Below are 26,502 nucleotides of genomic sequence, written 5' to 3'. Positions count from 1 at the left end.
TGTCTGCCCAGGGCCCGGGGTTCATTGGGCGCGGTGGTCCACAGGCAAGACCTCATAACCTCATAACTGGGGATGACCATTGGTGTTGTGACGAAGCCCCCGCTGGAGGGACACTCATTTCCTGGGGGCCAGGGCGGCTGCTCCGAGGAGGATTCAAGAAGAAGCCTCAAGAGTCCAAGAGGACACGTGGGCCTGGGCGAGGGCAGGCCAACGAAGCAGAGAAGGGGGTGGTGGAGGGGCAGAAGGGGTGCAGCGTGGCTGCCCGCAGTGAGGACAGTGGAGCAGAGAGGGGCCACACCAACCAGTCTTCCGGACTGAGCACAGACTCTGGGTTTCTTCCTAAGGACAGAGGGGAGCACAGGGTGATTTTAGGTAGGGAGTGGCTTCCCGGGAGTCACTCCTGAACCGGCCACGTGCCTTTGGGCTGCAGACTGGTGGGGCCCGGGCAGGGGGTAGAGGGTGGCTGTGCCTTCATGGCCTCTACCCTGAGCCTGAGAGTCCTCATCATCAGCTCGTCCCAAAGTACAGAAATCCCTCGTGGCCACAGACCAAGAGTCCAGGCTCACCGTGGACATTGTCTCCGTGCTGTTGACTTCTGCCTGGGTGGTGGGGGGGTGGGGATTGTGACTCATCCATTTGTCACTTTGGGTTGGTCTGTTCTCATGGCTTGACCGGGGTTGTGGGGTTTGGAGGAAGCCTACAGAGCTGAAACACCCTTCTTGTCACATCATGTTTAAGGTTAGTACTGTCGGCACGACGTGTTTCTGAGGCGGGACAGGGGGCTGTGACCCACACACCCATGACAAGCAGAGCAGTGGGCTCTGGGATTTGGAAAGGTATGAGACAGGTGCCCCTCGAGGAGCTCCCAGCCGTGGTATGGAAGGGACAGAGGCATGCAGACAGCTATGGTGGGGCGGGGCATGGCCCGTGACAGGCTTGAGAGGGGGAGGGGCACGAAGGGCAGAGAGCGGCGGGAATGAACTGACCCTGTGAGGTGGGAGCTGTCAGAGGAGGCTATATGGACACCTTGTTGGAAAGGGTTTTTAAAGGATGGTCAGGCTCGTGGTGAGGAGGGGTGTGGCCTGGGGACTCAGCACAGGGGCGGGCACTGGACCGGAACTGGGCTGGCTTTGCATTTCTAGGGCATAGTGTTGATGTGGCGGTGGAGACGGTGGAGACGTGGGACTGTGGAAGGCCGGCAGGTCATGCCAGGACTTGGGCCTCCTTGCGTAGGCTGAGAGGTGGTGGAGGGCGCTCAGGGAGCTGCGTGGCTGGCCCTGGTGGAAGCCGGTGTGAGAGGGCAGGGAGGAGCTGATCGTCTCAGGCTCCACCAGAGGCAGGGGAAGACCTTAGCCGGGACAGGGCAATTGGGAGAAAAGGATCAAATGAGTCAAGACATTAAGAAGGGAAGACAAATGGGATTAAGTGGAGACGGGGCCAGCCTGAGACCTGAGGGGCAGTGGTGGTCCCTTCCCTGGGGCTGGACAGAAGGTAGGTCTGCTTGCCCTGCCAGAGACCGCCGGGACATGTTTCCAGGTGACAGGAAGCAGAAGAGGATCAGCTCCATCTACAGAGTCAGACACGTGCGGCCAGATCTGGGGTGGAGATTAGACTCTGTGGGTCATCTGTCTGTGTGTGGTTGGGGAGCTGAATGAGGGGCCGGGAGAGACGGTCCTAGGACACACCCATAGGAGCTGGTCAGATGCGGGTTCCCTGGGGCCTGCGTGTTGGCCAGCTGAGAAGCTCTACAAATAGGCAACCACACCAACAATATTAGATGTTGCAGGTAAATATCATTCCAGTGTGTTTACATTTCTGGAACATTCATGTAGTAGGATTAGACGCTAGCTCTAATGCATTATAAACCAGTTTCTGGGCCCTTTGCTTCCTCGTGCTTGGGTGTCTTGGCAGAAGAAACTGTACCCCTTTCATTGATCGCTAGGTCCTATTTGACACCCCTCTGCCCGACCAACTCTCCCTGACCCCCTTGCTATGGCAATCTGAGCCCACCCACCTGGTGGGAAAAAACAGTCCTCGTTGGTGTTGGTCATAGTCACGGGGGCATCTCTGCAGCTCACAAAATGGGAAGCCTTTTTTTCTGGCATGATGGGCTGAGCTGGGTCGTCGGGAGCTGGACCTCTAGCTGGCCTCCTGATTTCTCAGGTCTCGAGTTCGTACGTCCCGGGGACGGCTTCTACGTGCTCTCGGCTCTAGGGACCCCTCTCCTTTGTCCCCGCGCCATTCTCTGCTAGGCTCTGAAATGCAGGTGACGGATTATCCACTTGGCAGGTTAATTAACTTTCCATATTGTCCTCTCCCCGCCGCCTCCCTCTTCCTCTAAGTCAGGGGCAAGCGTCAGCTGAGGCAGCGTCCTGTCCCAGCCATGTTTTCGGCTGTCATTCCTTCAGTCTTGGATCAATGGTCTGGAATCACAGATGTCTCTTCCTGGATTTCTGTAATTTTTTCCAGAGGTTGATTCAGGCTCCTCCTCGCCGAGCATCCGGCTCGACTCACCGGAGGAGGAGCGCGGAGCCCCCTGAGGCTCATGGCAGCTGACATATTCCCCACAAGCTGAGGAATGAGTCCCATTAAATCAGGATTTATGATCAATCCTCATAAATTAAGGCTGCCTCGTGAGCCCCAGGTGAGACCCTTGCCAGTGAGTCTTTGTTAATTAGCATGGGAAGCGTCCTTGCTCACTCAGGGAGAAAAGCCAGCGAGCGTGTTTGTTGAAACCGTGTCCTTCCATGGCACGGTGGCTGTCTCTCACGCCAGCGGCACAGACTGGGGTTGGGTGGGCAGCTGCCTACCGTGGGCCACTCTATGGCTAGGGATGGACAGTTAAGACCCAAGCACCCCGGTTCTAGAAGCCTCAACACCATGGCCATTTCTGGGTATTCCGTTTTGCTCGGGTAGAATCAGAAATCAAAGCCATCTCTCTCTTTCTCCAGAAATCACACACCCTCACACTCGCACACACCACTGCTCTGAGCTTGCTTCTTGCCAGATGTGTGCTTGTATCAGCTACTGAGCTTTTCTTCTTATGTCTTCATCTCTAAAATAGGGGTGGCATGGTCATCCCCTGCACCGCCCCCACAGCTGGTTGGATAGTGCCTCTGCCCCACCCTGCCAAAAAATGCACCCGTATCCAAACCCCTGGTGCCGGGGAAGGTGGCCTTATTTGAAATTAGGTTGTTTGCAGACACGATTACTTCAGGAACTTGAGAAGAGGTTATCCCTCATGAGGGTGGGCCCTAAACCCTAGGACTGGTGTCTTTATGGGAAAAGGAGAGAACAAATGGATGTGCAGAGAAGAAGACCATGTGGAGAGGTAGGAGGGAGGCAGCTACAAGCCAGGGAATGGCTGGAGCCTCCCCAGGTCAAGAAGACACATGGAGGATTGTCCCCGTGACCCTAGAGAGCACGACCCTGCCAACACCTGATTTTGGACTTCTGGCCTCCAGAACTGAATGAGAAAAAAATAGCTGTTGTGTGAATCCACCCAGTCTGTTCAGAGCTCTGCTCCCAAGGAAGTGGTTTGCCACCTGCCTGGGGCTTCATGGCGCCGCTGGGGCCCCCCTTCTGGTTTTTGCTTCTGGATGTAGCTTTCTCATAATCTCAGGAATCTCCACCAGGCCGCTGACCTTCTGAGCCAGGAAGGAGAAAATTATTTTCAATGATTTCACTATTTTACTATTTCATTGTAAACACTTTGGGGGTGTTGGACAAGTCATGTCAGCTCTTTTGTGGGGTGTGTGGATTCCCACAGTAATGGAATCAGCCCCCAGACTGGCAGGTGGTTGGAAACTGTGATTCACACGGGCACCCTGATGTCACCTTCTGTCTTGCTGATGTGATAGAGGAGGTGCTGGGGCCCCAGACAAGGCCAGCGGTCATGGCTTGGGTCGCAACCACTTTTCCTGGACACCTTGTATCAGAGTATCACCTGGATGGACAAATGGGCCATTTATTTAAAAATAAAACTGGTCTCCAGAATTCCACCAGACGACTGAGTCAGAATCTTCTGGATGTCACATGCCTGCTGGGAGTCTTTGAGAGCTCCTGGGGTAGCCTAGGTGAAGTTGATCACCCATGCTCAGGTCACAGGAGCTCCCTAGAACCAGGGACCAGTGTCCACGGTCTGCTCGCCTAAAGAAGCTGGTTCAGTGGAGGCTCTCAAGGGGGACTGGAGCTGCCTCCCCTTTTGCATGGCAAACACCCAGAGAAAGGAGCTGCAAGGGTGCTGGTCCTTCCAACCACCCATCGCTCCTGAGCCCACAGGGCAGGCGGGAGACCTCCATTTTGGAAAGTTCTCTGGCAGATTTGAGCCTTGTAGAAACCTTCAGATAAAGAATGCATTTAAGTGGGGGATCTGATTAAAGCTTCAGAATGAAGTCTAACCAATTTGTTCAAATAGTAAATGAGGCTTTAAATACGGAATGATTTTGGCTCAGATGGCCTGGGATCCTGGGAGCCTTGAAGAGTAAGAATCCAGGCCAGAGCTGCAGAGTCCGCCGCTGGAGCTTAGCAAGGAGTAGCTGGAGGGTCACGGCTCGCGTGCGTGTGTGCATGTGATGGCTACATTATCCATATCACGTAACCACATACACTTCTCATTCTCATGCGATGGCTCTTTTTTTTTTTTTTTTTTTTTTTTTTAGATCAACAGATCCTTTGCCAGATGCAGAAAATCCTGTATTCACAAAAGGCCCCCAGAAAGCATTTTCTGTGAGTGTGCTGGGGAGGCCGCTCAGGCCCATGAAGAATGCTATCTGTAAGAGCCTTCTCTGTGGCCATGAGCCACTTGGCATGGCAGCTCTCCGTTCCGGGGTGTCCTCCACAGCTGGACTCAGGAGCACAAGCTTGGCTCAAGAACATAGACTCTGGGCAAGGTGAGCAGAAGGAAGAGAGCAAGCGTGTGGGGGTGGGGGGGAGTGCGGCGTCCGTCCATGGCTCAGGGCCCATGTTTGACAGGTGAGGAATCTGTCTGGGCCTCATCCTTTTGCCTGAGGAAGTTGAGGCTGAGCTCTTTTTCTAGGAGGAGTCATAGTGTATTTGGAAGCACGCAGGATGAGAGCTGGTCTTAGCACTGGGGACAGCATTCAGCCTAGACAAGAGCACCTCGCCATCACATTTGATGTGACCTTCTTGGAGCTCTGCCTTTCTGGATGACCACTTTCAGGGTCTTCCCTCCCACCACTTCTCTACCTGTCCTCATTGCCTGGGTATGTTCCTTCTCCTGTTCTCAGTTCCTTTGTGGACTGTCCTCTTCTCTCCATCCCCCAGGGGTCCGTCCTGAGCCCTCTTCCCACTCTCCTTACCACAGCCTCTGTTCTCCAGGAAGGCTGAACCCCACTGTTTCTGAGCAGGCTTTCCTGTTACCTGAGCTCCAGTCCCACACATGACTCAGGATGTCTCCATGGCCATGGGGAACTCAGCGTTTCAAAAAAGGGATTCCTGTCGTGAAGACAGAAGTCCCAGCAGTGACCCGGACTGAGTCTTCTCCCTTGGCATCTTGTTCTCTCGTCCTTGGACCAGTATCTGTGCCATCTCCAGTGTGGTTATTCTCAGACCAACCTTCTGAAAGCCTTCAATTGGATCCCCTTCCCAGCATGGTGCACGAGTCCATCTCGGCTGGTCCTTTCCAACCTCCTCCACCATCGTGCATTGATGTTCTACTTATACCGTCATTTCTGACCCCTGTTCTCCAGTGCGCCCTCTGCCTGGGTCCATCTGTCCTCCTCTGGTGGACTTCTAATCATCCTTCAAGACCCTGCTCAAATGCACCTGGTTTGGAAAGATTTCCTGAGTCCCCAGCAGAACCCATTGGTCCTTCCACTCTGAGCTCGGCCTCTGTCTCAGCAGTGTCTCCTGTATTGGGCTCCCCCCTCCCCACTTTTCTCTTCCTGAAGGTCATGCATCTCAGGTTGTGGACACTGTTCTGTTTATCTGCTTGTCTCTTGCCTGTCCTCACTGCCTCAACTCTAGCACCCAGGCAGATCCATCAGCCCGGCTTGGCGGCGACTTGGTGAAGGCTGCTGAATGCAAAATCTGCAAGGCAGGGCTTGGGGCCAGGCAGAGGGACCCGGATGCTCACATTCTCCTCAAATGTTCCCCAATTCTAAGAGGTGATGGTCGTTCTGGTTACTCTTGCAACATTGTCATACCTTCTTTTTTCTCTTTCTTCAATTATCATTTCTTCCCTCTCCATCTGAGTCTGAGACAAGAGGGGAAGAACTCATGGCCAGTTTGGAGTGTGAGCAATGAGAACCATGAAAAGGAGGGCAACTGGTGTTTTCCTTCTCTTCTTATCCTGTTTTTTTTTTTTTAAATCGAGATAAAATTCACATTCTAGAAAATGTACACTTTCCAACTATACAAATCAATTGTGTGTGCATTTTTATAATATTCACCAAGCTGTGCAAATGTCACCACTCTGACTCCAAAATGTTCTCATCACTGCCAAAAGAAAGTCATTAGCTGTCACTTGTCACTCCCCCTTTCCTATCCTGTTAACTTCTCACCATAGCATTGTACACATCTTTTTTTTTTTTCCTTGAGATAGCATAAAATTAAGAAAATTTTAGTTCTACAAAATTTTAAAGGACACGTAGAACCCCATCTTCACAGACTTAACTCTATGGAACCATGCCTCTGTATATAGGGATGTAGGATTTACTATTTACAGTGTTTAGAACCATGCCTGGGGCATGCTCAAGGCTATAAATGTGTTTGCTAACCACCTAGCTGAGTGACGGTGTTATCAGGAGAGGTAGGATTTCAGGACTCATTATAGACACGGATTCCAAGTTTTCTCTACAGGATCTAATGGAAAATCCCATCTGTTCAATTGAGGACAAACACCAGATTTGAAACACAAGGATGTCTCTAAGAAGGGGATGATTCCTTATTAAATATTGGAAAATATTCCTAACTTCCCTCCAGAGAAAAGCCATGGAAAAAAACCAATGTCAAGAAAAATGCAGTCCAATGAAAGTGGAATTACAACATTTTGCTATAATTTCAAATAAGTGGATTCTTTCCATTTGCTATCAGATGTATTCCCACTGGGCACCTCAGTATCGATATTTCCTACTGACATCAGCAAGGAGCTCTGGGTGCGCTGGGCAGTCCTGCAGTGCACGGATATGCCACTCTCTCCTCTGCAGGATGGAGGGCTTTTAACAATGTAGGCCTATGACACAAGGTTTTTAGAATGAACTTAAAAATAATAATAAAGCCTAATTCAGCTTTTGGCATTAATTTCTTGATTGCTAACATGATGCATTTCTGTACGAAGAGCTCATTTCACGAACTTTAAGGACATGATGTTTCTAACCTGCAGGTGCTGGTGAGAACAGCAGAGCCAGCTGGAGGCTCTGGGAGGAACTCCATCTGGAAGGAAGCATGATGTGTCCAGAGGGCAGTGGGGTCTGGTGGAGTCAATGCTGGCGAGGGTGTGTGTATAGTGGCAAGACTCTAGACCAGGGTGCAAATTCAGGCCAGCAGATGGAGAAGCTGGAGCTTCCTGGGACTGAACCAGCAGGCAGGAGTCAGTCCAGGTGGGTGGCTTGGGCAGAGAGCAAGGGAAGCAGAATGCAGATCTACATGGGGACCCAGATTCCTGAGGTGGCTAAAGGTGGTGACTTGGCCCCACAAGCTGGAGCTGGCCAGAGCAGAGCTATGGCAGAGCTGCCCACCTGGGGCCAGGTGGGCTGAGGACAGAGCAGCCTCCTCAGCACGAAGAAGTCCCGTAATATGAGTGCTGGCAGGGGGAGGCTGCAGGGGGCTTGGCTGGCTGGGGTAATGAGGACAGGTGAGTCTGAAAGAACATCTGATTGGTCTTTGCAGTGATGAGGTTGTGAGCATTCACACCAGGTGGCCACTCTTCTCTGGCAGTGTTCCCACTTGGTCTGTAAGTAAGGTCCATCTAGTAAGGACTAGATGTGTCGGCCAAGGCCATACTGGTGAGAAGACATCTGATGCTGGCTTCAGCATGTGACCTCTGGAATAAGGCAGGTGTGGGCTCAAATCCCAGCTTTATCGCTTGCCAATGTCATGGCCTTGGGGTTGTTATTGATCCCTCTGGGACAGGGCTAATTAAAAGCACTGTTATAAGGATGCATGAGATAATGTTGGCAAAGAGCACCCATGGTTATAACAGATGAAGCCCAGGAAGGTCATTCTCCCTGATTGCACTGGCTACCTACAATCAACTCCATGACCACAGCCATCTGCTCAGCCATTAGTTTACTGGTCCCCACATCCTTGTTTCTTAACTTCTAAAATGTATTGAGTCACAAACTCCTTTCAAAACCTGATGAAAACTCTGCCTACTCCCTCCACGAAAATCCAAGCATACATTTTGCAAGGGATTTCAGATGGTTCACAGATACTCAAGTTGAGAATCCCTGCTCTTGAGTTCAAGGCTGGTTTTATAAGTGAAGTGTCATTTTGCCAGTCACAGGCCATATGTGTGTGCAATCCTACCTTAACATTCTGATTTGTGGAACTGACTTGGTACTTGATACACACTGTACCCTATGCATTGATTGATAGGTTAAGTAAGACCATGACTCTGGCATAGCCCACGAAACGCCTCTACTCATTTCTGGCAGCTATCTGGACAGCTTCTGAGCCTGCAACAAACCCTGCTGCTTGGAATTTAGGGGACCCCTTCTCCTTTTTTGTCTTGCTGAAACCATCTTTCCACAGGGAGACATCAAGTTATGATCTGGATCTGACCTTCCCTATAGTCCTGCCTCATTGGGGGGGACCAGGTCATTCCCCTGCTCCTGCTCCAGCTCTGGATCTGCTTTATTCTATCATCCCATAACCCACCCTCCAGATCCCTGGAATCTACAGAAGAAGATTTTACTGGTGTAGCCAAGTCCTTCCAGCCAGGCCACAACTTTTTTTTTCAATGGGTGGGTTTCTGCCTCATAAAATGCCTTCACGTGTAAGCTGGTCATACTTTTCACTTTTCCAAACAGGCTTGTTTCCTCACTTCCTCCATGGAGGGTTGGATCAATGTGCCAGGATGAGGCAGGGATTCTGAATTCCCAGACATTATGGGGTTGATTCTCCCCGAAAGGGCCATCGCAGGCATGTGAAAGGAGTCCATACTGGAGGAGTTAGGGATTGGGGTCTTCGTGAGCTAGTTGTGTATCCTTGGGCTCTGTGGTTGGTCACCTTGGGTCAGTGGACTTGGTGCCTCTTTGTGGCTCCGTGGCAAACACCGGAGTTACCTGTGGACAATGAACAGCAAAGGAACATCAACACCACCGAACACGTGGCTGGCTCCAGATCCTGGGGGCTCTTGTCCGGCAGGTCTGGGTGGGGCCTGCAGGCATGTACTTTTTAGAAAGTTCACAGGGTCTTCTGACACATGTGTCTGTTGGAGAGCCACCAGACCAGAATGACGTCCAACAGAGCTCTTTCCAGGGGAGGGGCTGGTAAGTGACTTCCAAAACGTTTCTAAGGCTTGGAAAAACAGCAGTGAAGGAGTGACTCAGTGCTTGGGTCATGCACATTCTTCCCGAGTGAGGCTGAGCCACCCCAGAGCCCCTGCTCTGCACTCCCATCTGCTGTTCCCCCAGACGCGTGACACCTCCTCCACTGGGCAGTGGGGCGGGGGGGATGTTTTCATGTTCGCTGGCCGGCCCTGGGCCTTCCAAGGGGTCATTTGAGCCTGAGTAGGACTGTTAAAGAAAAATAGCAGAGGGGATGAAAAATGGGCTTGATTTCAAAGAAGTGTGTTTGCAGACAGGGGAGGGCAGGCTTCCCGGGCAGGCTTTGCCTCCGAGTGCTGAGTCACGACCCACCGCTGGCTCAGCACTGTTTCACAATCAGCCTCGGGGTTCACTTGCATCAGGCCCATTCCAAGAAAAAGCCCAAGCCTGGCCTAGCAACGTGCTTTTTTGGTGTGTTAAACACAAAGATGAATTGTTCAAAATATGAGAGAAAACAGTCTTGAAAGTGTTATGGGCGGGTTTCCTAAGAATCCCTTGGAGATTTTGGACCTCATTTTTTTTCTCTGATTCTATTACTTTGGAATACAGTAGCCCAAACAGTTAGCTGCCCTGGAAAACATTTATCAAGCTCCTAGTTGCTCCCTGCCTGGTATCTCAGGCAAACACCTGGGCCCTTCTCTGAGAAGCCCAAGGGAAGATCACTGATGATCACGTGGGGGGACTGGAGACCCGCCTGGGGTCCAGTGTCCTGACGTGTGCATGGTCTCTGCAGCTACTTGCTCTCCTGAATGACACCTCCAGACCCACCTGGGCCTACCAAGCAATGTCTTTCCACCTTACCTTTCGAGATTCGGTCCCTCTGAACAGGAGTCTGTAGCTTCTGTTGATATCGGTGAGAAAGCAGCGCCAAAGGTTTCATTAAAATACGGACCGAGCAGGTGTACAGGTTAGATGGTGACCGCTGAAAGGTACATCCACACCCTGATGACAAGTATCTGGGAATGTTACTTTAATAAAAAAATGGAGTAAGTAAAATATATAAAATTTAAGGAGAGTCTTTGAGGTGAAGAGATTATCAGTTTGTCTGATAAGTCCTAAATGCAGTGAGAAGTGTGCTTGTAGGGACGCCCAAAAGGCAGACTGGAGTGAGGTGACCACACGCCAAGGGATGCCTGGGGCCACCAGAAGCTGGGCGAGGCAGGAGGGGCCCTCACCCAGAGCCCATGTATGTGGCTCTGCTGCCAGCTTCACCTCACGCTCTGGCCTCCAGAACTGTGAGAATTTCCGTTGTTTGAAGTCACTCCATTTGTGGTAATTTGTTATGGCAGCCCCAGGAAATGAAAACAACGGGTGTGTGCACACACATGCACACGCACACGCACACGCACACACACACACACCCTGGTGAGCGTGCTACACACACAAGACCTGGACTCTTGATGGGAGCCAGAGGGCAGCTAGGATGGAGGGTTCAGCAGACACCTGGACCATCTCCTCTTGGAGCCTATACCTCCCTACCACCCAGGCCCTGCATTCTGCCCAGCAGATGCCCACTTGTCAGCCTCAGTCTCCAGGTTGCTGCCCAGGAACGTCACATCCTGCCCTCAGTTCTCTGCCTCGGCACACCCCCACAGCTAAAGGGACTCAGTTGGCTGGTCTGAGGTCCATCGCCCTGACCCCTAGGCCACTCCCTGAGGGGGGGGGGTCACTGTCCTGTGGTTCCAGGGACTTTCTCCTTCTGGAACCAGCTCAGCCCTCCTGTCATGTCTGCTTTTGAGGACCCCAGGCTGCCCCGAGTGGCCCCTGATGTCTCACGGACTACATGTCCCTGTCCCACAGCTATCCTCTGAGCCTTTTTTTTCCCCTCCTTGAAATATGTTCTGTGTCTCCATCCTTTATCATTTGGATTTTAAGGATGACTTGAGCCATTTTGGATTTTGATGAAGAGTCTTGATGATTTTTCTTATTCACTTTTAGGTATTAGGGGATGTCAATGTTTCCTTCCTGAGACTGAAAGCGTGAAGGTTTTCAGCACATTATTACAGCTATTATTATGTTCTGAATGTTGTTCTGAGGGTAATAAACCCTAAATTTACCATGACTATTATATCTAGAATACAGATATAATACCTGGAGATCATGCATTTTGTCACTATTTTATCTCCCAGCCTTTAGCGTTTGACATTCTCTGAAAGGGTATTTTCTTTTAATACAGCTTTTGATAAGACAGTTCTAGTTAGAACAAATACTTCTTTTTTTAAAAAAATTATTTTTAAAAATTTATTTGAGGGAGAGAGAGAGAGCGTGAGAGAACACAAGTTGGGTGGGGGAACAGGCAGAGGGAAAGGGATCGCAGACATTCCACTAAGCAGGGAGCCCAGCTTGGGCTCCATCCCAGGACCCCAGGATCACGACCTGAGCTGAAGTCAGATGCTTAACCGACTGAGCCACCCAGGGGCCCCTAGAAGAAATACTCTAAAGAAAACTAAAGAGATAAGTGAGTCATGACTTCACAAGGGGCCAGGTGAACCATAACTATCTCTTTTCTGTTTCATGTCAGCTCCTACCATGGCTATTAATTGAGAAGAGTATCCTGGAGTTCTGATTGTTTTTTTCTCCTTTATGAGGGCATAGGAAGACTTGTTTTAGTTGGGATTGACCACTGTTAGCCTCACTATGGCCCTCCTGTTCACAGCAATGGGGATTCTTTTCATTCCAGTCTGAAATTTATCTTCTGATTTTCTGCATGCACTAAATGCATTCCCTTCATCTCCTTCCCCATCCATCATGGTGGAATGCTCCAGTCATGGGATCTGAGGAGAAAGGTCAGATGGGACACCTGTTGGACATACTACTTTGTCAAATAATAACCAGAAAGAAAATAATTGAAGGAAGACAGACAGGAATTCATTACTAATTATAGAGGAAGGCCATCTTGGCTTCAGATGCAGAGTTCAAGAGAAGTATATTTGCGAAGTAAGTAGTATTAAAAAAGTTTATGTTTACAGGTTGGACATAGTTCATATGTTCTCTGAGACTTCAGAATTATAAGCCATCAAGGAGATGCTATGAGAGACCAAAAATAATTTTATCTTTCATCATGGGTAGCTTCACTCTTAAAGTCTTCCCAGCCGTGATGTCATTTAATTACTAATAAAAGCAATTATATTCCCATCTTGCAATGCTCTCAAATAGTTATTCTTAGAGCCTTAAAGCCAACGGAATTCACTGCATTACTTTGGGCTGACTGCAGAGTCCTGAAATCAACCACCAAACTTGTCCTTTGAAACAAACAGACATCAATTAATGGCGGGTCCTCTGGGGCTCCTGTTGGAGACAGGCTAATGGGCACATCCAGAAAGACAGATGCTACCTCTGCTCCAGAACCTTCCCCCATTTTATGACTTGCTACCACCCATGGCCAAGGTGTTTTGCTAAAGAGTATTTGTAGTTTGTTTATTCAGTTTTTCACTCCTGCTTTTAGGAAACTCAGAGACAAGTTTACTCTTCACGAACGTTGATAATTTCACACCCATATTCTCTGCTTCTTGAGGATGGTCTCTCTTCTGCTTTGATCTTACATTTTATGTGATGTTCTTCAACAGTGTGGGGACACCAGGGCCCAGCTAGGAACTGGCCTTCATGTTCTGATAAAGGGGTGAAGCAAGCCAAGCGGGGACAAGGAGCTTCAGCAGACTGAGCTACTGTGGAAAGTTCTAGAAATGGGGTAGTTGTGCAGTGAGCATTGTAGGCACACCTCTCCCAAAGTGCGTCTGGTTCTTCCAACATGCATTCCCCACTCCCACAGCACCCCCATGACCCTTGCCCCAGCCTCCCACCCCCCACCTCAACCCCTCTGCTCCCAGGATTACACATGGAGACAGCTATTGCTCTCCCTGCAGAGGGGCCATCTTGTCTCGCTGATGAACCCTGGCTGGGCAGGACTACGACTGAAACAAAAAATAATGTGTGGTTTTATTACCAAATTCTTGAACAGTTATATATATTCATAATGGGAGATAAGGTGAGTAAAATAACCCCATGTCCATAATTCTTCTGAAACATCTGTTTTCAAAATATTGTTTTACCCAGAGGGTGCCACCTTCAAATAGTTGAAACAACTTCTAGAAGGGCCAGGCTGTCAAGCTTGAGTTTAATGTATGAATTGTAGTTGAACCCTGCAAATATGATTCACTCAATTGCCATCCTTTTCTTCATGTCCATATTTCCGAAATAGCTTTTCCCAAGTGAGGTCCAGAACCACTTGCTTTCGAATCATCTAGAAATCTGTAGATGTTTGGGTTTGCTCCAAACCTCCTCAACTGGAAATTTTCTGTATAGAACTTGAGTTTAACAGGCTCCAAAAAGATACTATGTCAATATTCATTTTGAGACCCCCTATATCAGGAGTTGGCAAATATTTTCTTTAAAGGCCTAGATAGTAAATGTTTTAGGTTTTGTGGGTCATAGGTCCCGGTAACAGCTAAACTCTACCATAGCAAAACACAGATAAATGGACATGCTTGTGTTCCAATAAAACTTAATTTACAAGAATAAGGGGTAGCTAGACTTGGCCCCTGGGCTGTAGTTTGCCAACTCATAAATAAATTAGACAGTGAGTTTAGAGAGTGGAGACCATATCTTTCTTGCTTACCACTGCACAGAATTCAGCCAAATCTGCAGCATAAAATAATCACTTAGTAAACACCAAGTGCATGAATGAGTGGACCTTGACTTCTTAAGGTTGTCTAAAAATTTATAAAAACTACAATTCATTCTTTCTGGGGTGCAATTCTAGTATTTTGGCAAATGCATCATCATGGAACCACCACTGCAATCAGGATAGAGAGCTGCTCCACTCCAGCCCCAAGTCCCCCCAGCTGCTCTTCATAGTCACCCTGATCTGTTCTCTGCCATTACAGTTAGTTAGGTTTTGCCAAAAGATCAAATACATAGAATAATGCTATGGGTAGTTGTTTAAGTCTGGCTTCTTTCACTTAGTACAGAACAATAGCGATTCATTGATACATATATTGTATATATCAGTAGCCTGGTCCTTTCATTGAGGATCAATATTCTGTTGTATGGGTGGATCAGTTTGTTCACTCATTTGCCCACTGAGGGAAACTTTGAATGTGTTCAGCTTTTGCCAATTAGAAATAAAGCTGTTATAAACACTCTTGTACAGGGTTTTTTTTTTTTTTGTCTTGTTTTGTTCATTTTTTCCCTTAATTTAATTTTACTTTTTCAGTGTTCCAAGATTCATTGTTTATGCACCACACCCAGTGCTCCATGCAATATGTGCCCTCCATAATACCCACCACCAGGCTCACCCAACCCTCACCACCAGTCCCTCCAAAACCCTCAGTTTGTTCCTCAGAGTCCACAGTCTCTCATGGTTCTTCTCCCTCTCCAATTTCCCCCAACTCACTTCTCCTCTCCATCTCCCAATGTCCTCCATGTTATTCCTTATGTTCGACAAGTAGGTGAAACCATATGATACTTGACTCTCTCTGCTTGACTTATTTCACTCAGCATACTCTCTTCCAGTCCCATCCATGTTGATACAAAAGTTGGGTATTCATCCTTTCCGATGGAGGGATACTCCATTGTATACATCACCACATCTTCTTCATCCATTCATCTGTTGAAGGACATCTTGGCTCTTTGTGGACACATGTTTCATTTCTCTTGGGTAAGAAATTCAAAGTGGATAGTTGAGTTGTATGGGAAGACTCTGTTTAACTTTATTGGAAATTGAAATTGCTTTGGAAAGCTGTCTGATTTTGATTCCTACAAGCAATGTGTGAGACTTCCACTTGTTCCTTAACCATGCAAGCACTTGATATTGTCCATTCAAAAAAAATTGTAATCATTCTGGTAAGCATTCAGTGGTATCTCATTGTGGCTTCAATATGTATTTTCTTAAGGAGGAATGATGTTGAATATCTTTTCATGTGTTTATTTTCCACCTGCATATCTTCTTTGGTAAAGTGTCTGTTTAAATTTTGTCCATTTAGAAAAAAACTGTTTGGTTGAATTTTGAGAGTTGTTTATATATTCTTGAAACAGGTTCATGGTCAGTTACATGACTCACAAATATTTCCTCTCAGTAAGTGGCTTATCTTCTCTTTCTCTGCCATAAGACAGATGTTTTGGAATTTGCATGATGTCCAGTTTTCCCCCTTTTTCTTTTATGAATTGTGCTTTCATTATCCTAACAAAGACCTCTTTGCCTAACACATGGTCACAGATTTTTTTCCCTGTGTTTTTTCTAACCACTTTATAGTTTACATGTTACATTTATGTCTATGACCCACTGACTTAAGTTCTATATGAGGTGGCAGATGTAGATCAAGGCTTATTTTTTGCATATGTATGTTACATTTTTCCAGCACTATTTGCTGAAGAGTATCCTTTCTTCCTTGAATTGCTTTTTCACATTTGTTGAAAATCAATTGACCATATTCATGAGGGCCTATTTCTAAGCTCTCTCTTCTGTTCCATAGATCTACGATGTCTATTTATTTTTACCCTTCTTTAATTCTTGGTATTAATAATTTGTATCTTCTCTCTCTTTTTTCTTTATTAGTCTGGCTAGAGGTTTTATTAACTTTATTGGTCTTTCTAAAGAATGAACTTTAAAATTTATTTTTGTCCACTGTTTTTTTCTATTGTAAATTTCACTGATTTCTGTTCTGATTTTTATTATTTCCTTCCTTTATCTGCATTTAGGTTTAATTCATTCTTCTTCCTTTGTTTTACTAAGGTGAAAATTTAGATTAATGGTTTTAAATATATTTCTCTAAAATATACATGTAATGCTATAAATTTTCCTCTAAGTATGATTTCTCATTGCATCAAACACATTTTTGTTTTATTTTCATTTTCTCCTAGTTCAAAAATGTTTTTTATGACTTCTTTGAGGCTTCTTTGACTCATTAGTTATTTAGAAGGCTATTGTATAATTTCCAAATATTTGGGAATTTTCCAGTATTCTATCTGTTACTGATTTTCAGCTTAATTTTATTATAGTCTGAGAATGTACTTTGTATGATTTCTATCTTTTAAAATTTGTTAAGGTGTACTTTATGCCCCAGAATGTAGTCTATCTTAGTGAAAGTTCTGTGTGTTCTTGAAAGGAATGTATACTCTAATGTTGTTGGATGTCAGTTAGGCCGGGTTGATTGATAGTGCTGGTCAGGTCATTTACTTCCTTCTTATTTTCTATCCTCTCTGTCTGTTGATTACTGAGAGGAGGATGTTGAAGTCTCCAACTTTGTGAATTTATCAATTTCACCTTTCAGTTCGATAAGGTTTTGCTTTGTGTATTTTTCCATTCTATTAATTATGTGTATACATGCTTAGGATTGCTGTCTTCCGCAAGAATTGACCACTTATCACTATATAGTGTCCCTCTTTATTCCTGATAATCTTCCTTGTCTTGAATTTGGCTTTGCGGAAGCTAATGTGGCTACTCTAGCATGTCCTAGATTATATCTATGGTATATCTTTCTTCATTGTTTAACACCCAATGCTTTTGAATCTTTCCTTATTATTTTATCTATTTACTTTTTAAGACTCTATTTATTTATTTGACAGACAGAGAGTGAGGGGGGAGAGAGAGAGAGAGAGAGAGCACAAGCAGGGGGAACAGCAGAGTAAGAAGCAGAAGCAGACTCTTGGCTGAGCAGGGAGACTGGTGCAGGACTCGATCCCAGGACCCCGGTATCATAACTTGAGCTGAAAGGAGATGCTTAACCAACTGATCCACCCAGCACTGCCCGAGTATTTTTTAAAAATATTTGTTTATTTATTTATTTGAGGGAATGAGAGGGAGAAGGCATGTGTGTCTGCATGAGTGGGGGGGAAGGGCAGAGAGAGAGAGAGGTAGAAAGAGAATCACAAGCAGATTTCCTGCTGAGCGCAGAGCTGAACTTGGGGCTCTTCTCATGACCTTGAGTTCATGATCTGAGCCAAAATCAAGAGTCGTTTGCTTAACCAACTGAGCCACCCAGGCACTCTTATATTTGAGTTTTTATATTTAAAATGTTTCTTATGGCTAGCATAAAGCTGAATCCTTTTATTTTCTTTTAATTTACTTTGACAGTCTCTTTTATTTGTTGTGTTTGGACCATTTGCATTTAAAGTGATAATTAAGGGGTACATGGATGGTTCAGTTGGTTAAATGTCTGAATCTTGATTTCAGCTCAGGTCTTGATCTCAGGGTCATGAGTTCAAGCCCTGCATTGGGTTCTGTGCTGGGAATGCAGCCTACTTAATAAATAAATAAATAAATAAATAAATAAAAGTGATTGTTCATATACAGCATCCTCGCTTTGTATAGTTGTGTAGAGCTGTAGAAATGATCATGGAAGCTGAGACCACACGGAATGATCTCAATCATCAATGCAAAAAATATGGTGGTTCCATGAACTCTAAAACTATTTTGTCAAAATGTTAAAAACTCTCATATAGTTGGTTACCAATATATAGGAAAATGAAAAAAATAGTAAAACTAATAGTTACTTAGAGTACCATAATGTAAAACATTAGAAACATTGAGAATTAAAGTGTTTCATTCTTTGTCAAAAACTATTAAGTATGTGAATAGTGCTTGCCTTCTTCTCACTTACAACTTCTGTAGGTTCTGAGATCTTCTTTGTGCTTTAGCAGGTTGCCATTTTGATCAGCCTCCAACATTTTCTCCTTTGCTTTTATATGTCATGACATATCTCTGGGTGTTGATCCAGCACCATAACACTGGGAAATCCTCATCGTCTTTGTGGGAACCACTGTCCTCACGTGCATTGCACGTGTGCCTCACTAACTTCATGGTTCGCAAGTGGAGCTCCTTCATGACAGCAGTACCAGCATTGCTGTGGTCATCTACTTCTTCTATAAATCCATTCATGTTCCACTTGAGTTTTTCCTGAACAAATTACTTCTCACTTATTTCATGCACTCTCATGTACATTGGCCAATTTCCTCTTTTGATTATCCATTCTTGGGCGTATTGGTGGCTCAGTTGGTTAAGTGTCTGCCTTTGGCTCAGGTCATGATCCTAGGGTGCTGGAATAAAGCCCCACATTGGGCCCCCTGCTCAGTGGGGAGACTGCTTCTCCCTCACTGTCTGCCTCTCTCCCCACTCATGCTTTCTCTCCCATCACTCTTTCTCTCTCAAATACATAAGTAAAATCCTAAAAAATTGATTATCCATTCTTTGTAAATACTGCATGGTTTTATCAATGGAACAAAAGGAGACAACAGAAATAGACAACTTTGCTATCCATGAAGCAATGGGTAAAAGAGTGATCATCCACCATAGATTCTGGAAGAAATGATGAGTTGGTGGCTGATGTGATGTATGTCATTATTTATGTCAGGGTCTGCAGAGCCAGTGGTGAAGCCTGTGCTTTATGCAATTCCTCATAGTTAATGTGCTGTGGGAGCTGAACGTAGAAGAGTGTTGTTGGGGAGCTGGCATCACTGAGCTCAATTGTTCTTATCTCCCTTTGTGCTTCTCCTCAGAGTCTGTCTCTGACAGTAACTCAGCTATTGTCTACTAGTATTGTGGATGGAGTCTTAACCAGGTGGTTTAGGGAATGGGGGAGGGGATTGCATCACACACTGGATGGGATGTCACTGCTGTTATTTGGAAATGTCATTCCCAAGATGAAGGCTTTGTTCTGTAAGGAGAAAGTTTTAGTTGGATTAGACACTCCTTCCTTCCTCCTATAAGGACCATGAGAACTATCAGGGTTACTCCCTTTGAATTCACCCAATCCTTTCTGTAAAAGCTGATTGGAGTTCCTGGAGGAAAAACCTGAAGAAGTGTGGGTATGTCTCTAAAATTGTGCCCTCAGGAGCTTCTCACTCAGGATCCCACACTCAGAGTCCAGCTGTTCCTCAAAATTCCCTATCTTAATGTTCCTATTGTCTTATGGCATCTGGTAATTTCTGCTCCAAGTTAGTCAATTGAAGGTCCTCCATCTCCTCAGGGCACCTATTATTTCAGATGTCAGGGTGGTGGTTTTCCCCCAGACCTCGGTTCTCTGAATGGTCCAAGAAAAGCAACCAATATTCAGTTCATCCTGCTTTTCTTATTGAAAGGATGGAATGCTAAGCTCTTTACATGTCCAGCTAACACCAGAAGTCCAGCAAAGTCATGTTGGAGTTTCCTTCTCAGCTTCCTGGTTGTAAGGCTCACAGAGAAAGTAAGGTCACAAGTGGAAAGCCATTAACTGCTGGTCAGAGAAACCTGGTTCTAGTCAGATCCAAAGGGTTCAAGAAGGCCTGGAGTCATTCCCTGTCATAGACAAGATCTCTGGAATCTTTTCCTAAGAAGCCTGGGAGCATCTACAGGACACTCCAAATCAGTTCACATGCCTTGTTAAACATCTACAGTGGTTGCATCTCACCACATCTTACCATTCCCAATGTGTACCCTGAAATGCTGTTTTTGGGAGATGTTAATCAGAGTCATGGGATGTTGAGGCAGGCAAGGGTGGAAACTAGGAAACTAGTTTGGGAAACTGGGCTGTACCTTGTGGAAAACTCTGATTCCAGGGTTCTAATCCTTGTACCGAGCTGGATTCTGGGACTGAGGGAAAAAGGTGGGAGGGTTCACTGAGCAAGTCTCCTCCGAGCCATTAATAGGGATTTGACTGTGTCTTGGGTGAATCAAAGGATTCTAAAGACATGAATTGATGTGGCCAAATTAAATACCTATATAAAAACTCTTGAGGAGAAAAGAAACCAAATGTGTATTAGATTAACTGAAGCAGATAAAACAATCAATGTCCTTAAAGATCACACAAGAGGTCACTACCCTGTGAAAGCTTTGAAAATTAGAAAACTTTGAAAGTTAGAAAATCACAGTCTGAAGGCAGAGGCTGTGTCCTCCTGAACTGTGCTGCCGAAAAGAAAGAATGTTCACCAATTACCTGATTTGGAGGGAGCTTCCCCGTCAGGGTACAGGAGTGTCTTCCAAGGCATATGATAAGAGCAGTCACACATGAAGGTGTGAACATATGACACCTACAAAATACAAGCCAAAGTTCTTTTGGAAAAATTTTAAGGATTCACTGGCTATTATCCAAGGCAGCTTATTTTCCAAGAGAAAAAGGTCAAGATAATGCATTGAGTGCTCTTTTGGCTGAGAGACCCCCATACAACTTAAAAAATGAGAGTTCTTATCTGAGACCAAAAATACTGAGGAAGAATTTTAAAGCTTTCTAAAGTATCTGTCTGTCCCTGCTGTTGCTGATGGGGTATTTGGCAGACCTGAGAAAGCAGGAACACTGGGGCTGTGGCTGATGGGGGTCCAGGGTTCAAGGTCCTGGGGCAAGAGCCTCCACTAGGTCTGTCCTATCTCCACATGGAAGCTGTTCACTGAACATGAGAAGGAGGGGCTGGCTTTGATCCAATCTTGCCAGAGAACAGAGGGTGGTTGGCCTGGGCTCCATCTTCCTTTCTCAGATGGCACAGATTCCAGGAGCCCTGGGGTGGGGGGCAACCTCTGGGAGGAGGATTCTGTTCTTCCCCAGATTGTAGACCAGAAGAAAAAAAAAATGCCTAGGGTTCTTCCCCACTTAGGAACCTACCTCGCCCAGTATATCTTCTCCTGAGGTGGAGAGAAATAGATCTACACCAGGCACTGTCCATACAGCATGAAAGCAGAAATGCGTGGCTTCTGAGTTGTCTCCACCTTTAATGAGGCTGCGTCTGAAGATCCAGAACCACAGTAAGGCACTTTTCTCTCTACCAAAATAATTTTTGTTTTTTTTCTTTTTAGTTGAACTGCTGTTAGTTTTTATTGGCCCAAAAGGAAACTTGATAGGATTTTGTTATTTTTAGATAATGTTTTATAAGTGGAGATTACTTAAATGTGACTCATAAATTACTTGATTCCATTTTTATTCTATTTGAAGATAGTGCAATTAGAGTATCTTTACTGTTGTTAACAAGTCCACTAAAATCATCCAAAAACATGGCAAGAATTTTATTTTGAATAGCATAATTTTGAAATTTGTTTTATTTTGGTTTCACTGTTGTTAAGTAACTATATAACATCTCAAATGGAGATTTGATTCACAATTTCTAGGATGGTGTTTTATAAATATATATTATACAAGCGTGAATCTTATTAGTCAGTTGTTTCTATCCTATCTTATTTGTAGATGGTACAAAAGTGTTTTTCTTACTGCTATTTAACAATATCTTCTATTGATCCAGAAAGAGTAAAGTTTTGTCTCCCTTCGAAAGTAATGTTGCATTTGTCTTGTTTGACTTTGATGCTGTAGTTAAGTGATTATATAAGTGCTCAAATGGAAGCTTAGTAGAATTCTAGTTCTTAGGATAATTTTTTATTTTATGCTTTAAATATTTATTTATTTATTTTAGAGACGGGGGGGAGAGGCAGAAGGAGAGGGGGAGAGGTTCCCAAGCAGACTGCTAAGCACGGAATCAGATGTGTGGCTTGATCTCATAACCCTGAGATCATGACCTGAGCTGTAACCAAGAGTCATTTGCTTAACTGACTGAGTTAAGCACTGAGCCACCCAGCACCCCCTAGGATCATGTTTTATGAATGTAGCTTATTTAAAAGTGAATTTCCCAAGTGCACTGTCTCTTTCTCATCTAACCTGTGTAAGGGGAGTACTTCACTTGCTGTTCAACAAAGCTCATAGCAGTGTAGTGTATTGGGAATTTCATGTGAGCTTTCTCGTGTTTGGAGGTATTTGAAACTCAAAGTGATTTCTGTTTACCAAGGGAAGAATTTACTCTAGTTATAAGATAACTAAACAAAATTTGATTTTAAAATATAGTTTTGGAAACTTTGAATATGGCCAAAGATCCCTCCTTCTGTATTAATTATGAATGGTAGGGTATATGTAGAGAGAGGTGTGGTTGGGGTTATGGGGGATCCTACAAAAGCTTTGTATTTTGCTCCTCAGTTTCACCCTTAGAACTGAGGAAGAATGACCCAAAAGAGGCCCCAGTGCCCGAAGCTAGAACAATTTTGGCAACAAAATAGATAATGTAATATTGGATTATAACATACAATGTAAAGTAATCACACATGACTCCATGATGGTATAAATAAAAAATTGAATAAAGATATGAGAGAGAAGAAACAAATCTTCCTTGCAGAAGAATTCAAAATCAGAGATATATAACTCCCTTTCCCAGAAGAGGAACTGAAAATCCTCTCTCCCTCAAGTGGGCAGACATAATGGCTGGCTCCCAAAAAATAAAGTATGGAAGGGAAAGGTCCTAACACTACAGTGAAGAGGCCTCGCAGATACACCTTAAGTAAGTGATCAAGGGTAGGACCTCCAGTGATAAGTCACACTGATACCATGTCCCTTTTGATGGAATAAGTTCACTGCATCTCCATGTATTCTTTCCCCAAATCCATGACCCCAGTCTCATCATGAGAAACTACTAGACAAACCCAAATTAAGGGGCCCTGCAAAATGCCCTACCAACACTCTTCCAGTCTATGAGATCACAGAAAGGAAAGATGTACGGAAAGAACATCACAGACCAGAGAAGACTGAGGAGACATGATTGACTAAATGCATTTAGGAAAAGGGTATTAGTGGAAATACTGGTGAAACCCAATAAAACCTGGAATTTAATTGAGAGTAATGCACCAATGTTAATTTCTTAGTTTAGACAAATGTGCCCTGGTCATGTAAGATGTTAATGTTTGCAGAAACTGGGAAAAAGGTATACAGGAACTCTCTGTACTGTCTTTGAAAATTTCCTATAAATCTAAAATTATTCCCAAATTAAAATTTGTTAGACTTTTGAGCCCAGAAAAGATGGTGTAGGCTCATCTCTCTGCTGTTCCTGCTAAGCACAGCAAAACCCTGGACAAAGGCAATAGACAATTGACCCTAAGGTGACTCTGAATATCAAAAGGAAAGGACTGACTAGTTGGGGGCCTGGCTGGCTCAATCAGTTAAGGGTCGCACTGTTGGTTTTTTTCACTCAGGTCATGATTTCAGGGTCAGGAGATCCAGTCCTATCTCAGACTCCGTGATCCTTCTGCTCCTTCCCCCATTTGTGCTAGCTCTCTCTCTAAAATAAATAAGTAAGTAAATAAAGAAATAAATAAAATTAAAAAAAAAAGATACAGAACAGTTCCATCATAAGAATCTCTTGATCTACCCTTAAAACAACAAGAAAAAAAAGAAAAAGATTGACTATGACCCTCAGGGATTGAGGAATAACAAGTTGATGTATTCTCTGGGTTTCAAAATTTTTTAATTTAAAAACAATTTTTCTTCATGTCCCATATATCCCAGGCTACATGCTAGGGGAGCCTGAAATTCAGAAATGCCAGGAGAAATAGACAACAGAAACACTAAGACAATCTTGGTCTTTCTGGCCAAAAGACCAGGAAACAGACTTCCCAGCAGGACAGAACATTTTTTGGCAACATCCCTGTGCCCCAACCGAATAGCATGGATGCCCCCCACCTTCCACCCCAAGGTGATGTCAGCAGAGCCTGAGCGCAAAGGGCAGATACCCACTCCTGTTCCCCACTCTGGGCAGCCACTGAGGACTTGGAGAGACATTCCCTTTCCTCACTGTTTTAGTGTCAATGAAAGCAAACAGGAGACTCTAGGTTTCCTCTCTCACGGCAGCTGGTGTCCACCCCTCCTCCCAAGTTAGAGACTGAAAGGAGAATTTCAGATGGGAGGGGACTGCAGAAAGTGATTTTTTTAAACCTGCTTAAGAAGTCCTGGGCAGACATCTAACCGCTCAAACATGAAACCGCCCTTAATAAACATACCAGAAGGTTTGAGAACTGGACATGGCCTCTGAGCAGTGTACAAAGTAGACCAGAATAGCACTACAAGGGCTCCAATCCGGATTGTCACTGGAACTACTAAATATAGACTGTTAAAATAGGAGATGGCTGTTAAAATAGGAGATTCATAGAAGATCCAGATTGCCTAATGCACTATTCAGATGTCCAGGGTACAGCAGAAAATCACTCATCATAACAAGGTGTTCACTGGAATGTGCACTGGACAGACTTGCATGATCACACAGGTATTCCTGGGACAGAATACCTCCCTGTGCATCAGTGTTGTAAAGTTTCTAATGTCTCTAATGAGAGTGCCCTTGGGCACCTGCTTTGGGGAGGTGAGGGGTAGAGACCCTCATGGCTACTTGCGGGATGCGGGAGACAGGGAACTGAGAAGGGTGAAGGAGAGTCAGGTAGCAAAGGAAGGGAGGGTTGGATTAAGGAGCTCACACCATCACTTTCCAACAACATTGAAACAAAATCCTTTCCTTGGGTTCATTACGCCATTGGCCATTTTCTATTGAAAATACTCTTGATTTGTGTTCACGGCCAAAAGCAATAAATAGACACTTGATCATTACTTGGATGTCTCTTCTGAATTGATGGAAGGATGAATGATTCGCCATTCCTAAAGAACTAAATTCATAAATCTCCATATTAAATCTCATGACAGAAGGATGCTGCCCCACTTTCACATCTCCTGTAAAACCTACAGCTCATGCTCCTATGATCTGCAGTGTCTCCTCTGACCTCAGCTTTGTCTAAGAAATTCAATATTTGGGAGACAAATTTTGTCTAGTCTTTTTTTTTTTTTTTAACTAATAAGCAAACTTTCAAACACTTTAAGGTCATTGAGAAGCAAAATACCTTGACCACATGACCTCAGTTATCCCCCACAGAAACACTTCCATTCAGTAATGAGAGCGGAGGGGCAATACAACCATCGTGGAAATGGAATACAGCTCCCAGCTTAGACTAAGATTGGTTAATTCCCTTTGTAGTTTACAAAGCACTTTCATGTACAACAGTGTCTTGTTTGAGCCATGTATTAGTCAATGTTGTGCCCCGTGGACTTGCAGAGAGGTTCGTTATCACACCAGTCGTGATGAATGGATTTCCCATCATTAGACAAAGGTTGAGTTAACTCCTTCATTTTAGAATTAGGAACTTTCTCCAGATGTATTTTCATGGCACCTTTTGTTTTAAAAATGCCAATTATGCCCAAAGCGTTCTACTTTTGACTGGCTTTTAGGAAACTTAAAGGCTCAATTTAATGTTAACTTGTTATAATAAGCTCATATCAGGGTATTGAGACATCCAGCCCTTCTGCTTCTTTAAGATCGTTTCTAATTGTACTACTTTTCATTATGTTCCATCATGCTTTTAGACATGAAAGGGGCTTTGGATGTTATCCAAATGGCAGTAGGAAGCCATAAAAAGGTTTTGGCAGGGAGATGACCTGATTGAATAAGGATTTAAACGGATCATTCTGGTTGTCACATGGGGAATGGAGTGCAGTGGGCAGGCATGGGGGGAGGGACACTGAGCGTGAGACCAGAGCAGAGGTCTGGAGCAGGTGCCACAGAGGAGAATGGCAAAGGAGGACAGATTTAAGGCAATTTTGGAAGTAGAACTGATAGGAATTAGTGGCGGTGTGGCAATGGGGAGATTATCTGATGGATGGCCAGTACAAGGAATCGAGTACAAGAGGGAGTCTGGCGATAGAAGGGGACGAGCAACCATGGCGTGGTACTTTATGGTAATATACTAGACTTCTCTTATCTGTGAAATTGTGGGGGGAGGAAGACAATGAATCAGAATGTGAAGGGGGTTTGCATTTCTCAAGGACGTCAGGGACACATGCACAGACTAGTGCTGCTTGTCAAGTTGCTCTTGTTACCAGTGTGTGTCCCTTGGTGAGGGAGAGTGTTTCTTCTCTGCGGAGTTGTGGCTAGAGATTCTCCCACTTCTGGCGCAGAAAGAAACCCCCTCGGCCTGTGGTGGGAGAGTGGGAGAGACGTGTTGCCCTCTCAGGTCTATCTTGGTTATCAGTCACCACTCCCTTCCTTTTCCCTCCCAGGGTGAGAAGATAAGAGGCCCACTGATGTTTGTGTCCTCTGTCTTATCCCATCTCCCCAGCTTAGGGATCCTCCCCTGTGACTTGCACCTCTTCTAATTGTGTGGGAGAAAGTGGCATTTTGG

At 45.1% G+C, this 26,502-nt stretch overlaps 1 long non-coding RNA gene across 2 annotated transcripts in view; it reads left to right on the top strand.

Moving 5' to 3' along the window:
- The window catches only part of LOC131827296 (uncharacterized), a 61,389-nt gene that overhangs the window by 26,280 nt on the left and 8,607 nt on the right, over positions 1 to 26,502 (top strand). The window contains exons 2-3 of one of the 2 annotated variants that reach the window (XR_009351965.1): positions 4,662 to 4,892; positions 7,346 to 9,593. This is a non-coding gene — a long non-coding RNA (uncharacterized LOC131827296). Of the gene's footprint in view, positions 1 to 4,661; positions 4,893 to 7,345; positions 9,594 to 26,502 lie in introns of those variants that run through there. The other variant, XR_009351964.1, reaches the window with a different exon arrangement.

This window comes from Mustela lutreola, chromosome 3 (genome assembly GCF_030435805.1).
Source record: "Mustela lutreola isolate mMusLut2 chromosome 3, mMusLut2.pri, whole genome shotgun sequence".
NCBI lineage: Eukaryota > Metazoa > Chordata > Mammalia > Carnivora > Mustelidae > Mustela > Mustela lutreola.
This window is presented reverse-complemented; position numbering and strand designations above follow the sequence as displayed.